We start from the raw sequence: 3,717 nt of genomic DNA, 5'->3' as shown, positions 1-3,717 counted from the left end.
AACCATTCAGCTCCAGTGGTGACAAATTGTATCATTCTTACCTTGTGTTATAAACCTGCATAGCAGGAACTATATAATGATCTCTCTTGTAAAATAAAATTATAGCAGCTACTGACGTTAACAGTAGATACTATCTTGATCTGCAAGTATGTCACAATTCTTCCTCTCTCAAAAGCAAGCTAGAAATTCAGAAATTCCATTAAGCTCAATCATAAAACACTTAAAATGCTAATATTTCATTTTTAAAAGTTTTGTTGAACAAATTTGTGAGAAGATTGTGTTATTTTGTGGAACCTAGTTGGACTTGAAAATACTTTGAAACAAATACGCACTTTTATAATTCCATAGAGTCAGAATATCAATTCTCTACACCTTGAACTGAAAGGAAGGTCTGAAAAAAAAGCAAGAGCCAGTGTTCCCTGTATATCTATATATGAGTAAAACTATTTTCAAAGGATTGCATAAATACCAATTATTGCCTAATATCCAAGGGAAAATGGCTCATTAAATTTTTCAGCTTTTACTGAAGTAGAAAATGAGGAAGGAACTCATTGTAGGTGATTTAAAAGGCAATTTTCGGTAAGTATGCATTTAGGACATGCCACCAGACAGAGCATAGAGAAAAGAAATGAAGTAGTCACGTGATTTAACAGCTGAGTGAAAGTAGTCAATAGTCTGGCACAGATGTATTTTCTTTACATGTATTATAATTGTCAACTCATATGAGAATGCTAAATACGGGTTCCTGTGCTGCTCTGAGTCACACATGAGCAGACTCTTGCACTTTTGCAAACCTCAGTGCCGTGAAGTCTTGTCAAACTCAACGAAGCGTGAGGCAGACACAACTGCCAGTGCCACACACCTCACAGCCCACAGCCCAGCTTTAGACAGAAAACAGCACAGGCTGCAGGTGATGGATTCAGCAGCACCGCAGGCAGTCACACAGAGAGAGAGACGCTTGGGCTCAGCAGCCACAGGGGCTCCCATTTCTGCCTCACTGCTACTGGAAAGAGGATGGAAGCTGAAGCACAGGACCAGTGGATGCTGGTGCCTTGTCATCAGAGCAGATGGACTTGGAATAAAACTCAGGTTTTGTACTCAGGCAGCTAAGAAGCTTTGAGCCAGCCCTGGCCAGAGTTACCAAGGCATGTTGAAATAAAACAGAATTTCACAAAGCTGGTATCTTACCTGTCCACAATGTAAGAACCAAGAACCAGGGCTTTGCTCTCCAGCCTGTTTTAGGCTGAAGGGAAGGGGGTAGCTTTATGTCAGCATGAATGAATATGAACTGGAATGAGATTTGGCCCTAGTTCAGACCAGCTTCCAGAAAGAAGGCTACATGGAGCTCCTTCAATGCCTCTGTAAACATGTACACTATGGACATTTTATTTCTCATCTCTTCTTCATGTACACTTAGCTTTGGGGCAGAGTTTAAAAAAGTAAAAACTGCTACATCAGAGCAAATTTGTAATTCCTCTCATCCTGTATCTTTCTTTTTTTAGCATGTAGCTGTACAAAGGAAGTGGAAAAAACTGATACAGCAGACAGATGAGGATAATTCATCCTCATGGAAGTTATTTTCTGAATTTTTATTGGGAAGGACTTCCGACTCTAAGGCTGATGTTTTCTTTCTGTCCCAAACCTCCTCTTCTTATTAAGTACTGCAAACCTGGGGGTGTGGGGAGGTTGTAGTTTTATAAAATATAGATTCTCCTTTTAAGGGGAGCATCATGGGGCCATTTATGAGCAAAACACTGCGCCTGCTTCAAGGAAATTCTGACTATGACTTGTACATTCCCAGTTCTGCAGTTGAAAAAAATGGAAGCATCTGCCTCAAAGTATGGTGAAGCAGATAAAATACCATAATAGAATGTGATATATGCTTGTTTATACACTCGGACTGCACATTTTGTCTTTAGTGCTCATTATCTGACTCATTTTCTGTTTGTGTGCCATGAGAAAGATGCTAAGCAAAAGCTGACTCCTGGAAATACTTGACATTCTTTTCAGGCTAATTTTGTCCTGAGCTTGGCTGAAATGGCTCATTTGGAACCACTCATAAAAGAATGTCTGCAGCAAGGAAGAGGAAATATTTCCATTTCAGAGAGCCCTGCTGTGTTATATTCCCTGATTTTCATCAAAACCAGACCATGTTTACTTGTCCTTTTGGCCTCAGGGTCACGGTTTTTTCTTTAAATCGCTTCAGTTCTAAGTAGTCGTTTCACTCATTCCTGAGTTTCCCACAAAAACCTAAACAGTGGCAGCCTGATATAGCTTGGAGCACTTTCCTACATGCATCTGAAGTAAAAAAACCCTCACCCAACAAAAAATACCCCTACAGTATAAACTCTTCAGAATCAGTGCACAAGCCCACAAACACGTGCGTGATGTAAATGACATTGGCCAAGGGGATGGTTAGGTTGGAAAAGACTTCCCAGATCATCCAGTCCAACCTGCGACCAGACAGCACCATGTCAGGGAGAGCCTGGCACTAAGTGCCACGTCCAGCCTTTGCTGGACATTGCTACAGGGATGGTCACTGCTGTCTCTGAGCTGCCCATTTCAGTGTGTAATCACCTTTTCTGTGAAGAGCTCCAAGCTGAGCCCCCTCCTCTGCCTCAGCATTTCCTCATAAGACTTGTGCTCCAGACCTAGGGGAAGAGGAGGGCTTTGTGCTGGGAAGCAGGGCAGGTATGTGGGGTGGCACCAGCAGTGAAGGGAGTGGTGAGGGGGACGGTGCTGTTTATAAGCTCTTGAGGCCAAGAAGGTGAAAGGAATCGTGTGTGCATTAGGAAGAGCATTGCCAGCAGGCCAGGGAGGTGATCCTGCACCTCTGCTCAGTCCTGCTGAGGCACATCGGGAGTGCTGTGTTCTGTTCTGGGCTCTGTGAGAGATACGGAGTTCCTGAAGTGAGTCTAGTGGAGACTATGGAGATAATGGAGTGGAACACGTCTCTTACAAGGAAAGGCTCAGGGGGGCTGGGGCTGTTGAGCCTCAAGAAGAGACAACTGAGAGGGGGACCTCACCCGCATCTGCCAGCATCTGCAGGGAGGGCTCAGAGCAGGGACCAGGCTCTGCTTTGTGGGGCCCAGAAATGGCACAAGAAGGGGCAGGAACTGATGTCCAGCAAGTTCCACCTGAACATGAGGAAGAACTTCTTTACTGTGCAGTGACCAAGCACTGGAACAGAAAGTGTGTGGAGTCTCCCTCACTGGAGATATTCCAGAACTGTCTGGACACAATCCTGTGCCATGTGCTCTGGGTAGTTCTGCTTGAGCAGAGAGGTGGAACCACTATGGTCCCTTCCAACCTGACCCATTCTGTGATTCTGTGATTGTGTGAAGGGGGCTGAGAGGGATGTGAGAGGGGTGCTGAGGGGAGTGATGAGGAGGCTGATGAAGGGGCTGTGAGGGGATTGGTGATGGAATTGTGAGGGGAAGTGAGGGGAGTGATGAAGGGGCTCTGAGGGGGTTATGAGAGGGCTGTGAGGGGCTATGACAAGGCTGAACGGGAGGTGATGAGAGAGCTGGGAGGGGGTTATGAGGAGGGGGTTATAATGAGGGCAGTGATGAGAGGAGAGCTGAGGGCCTGATGAGAGGGCCGAAGGGGGTCTGGCGAGGTGGGTGAGGAGGAGGTGAGGAGGGGGTAAGGAGGGCGCGACGCCAGAGCGGTGCCGGGGGCGGACCGCGTCCTGCGGGGCGGACCGCGTCCTGCGGG

Source organism: Corvus brachyrhynchos, unplaced genomic scaffold (assembly GCF_000691975.1).
Source record: "Corvus brachyrhynchos isolate BGI_N302 unplaced genomic scaffold, ASM69197v1 scaffold116, whole genome shotgun sequence".
Classification (NCBI taxonomy): Eukaryota; Metazoa; Chordata; class Aves; order Passeriformes; family Corvidae; genus Corvus; species Corvus brachyrhynchos.
This window is presented reverse-complemented; position numbering follows the sequence as displayed.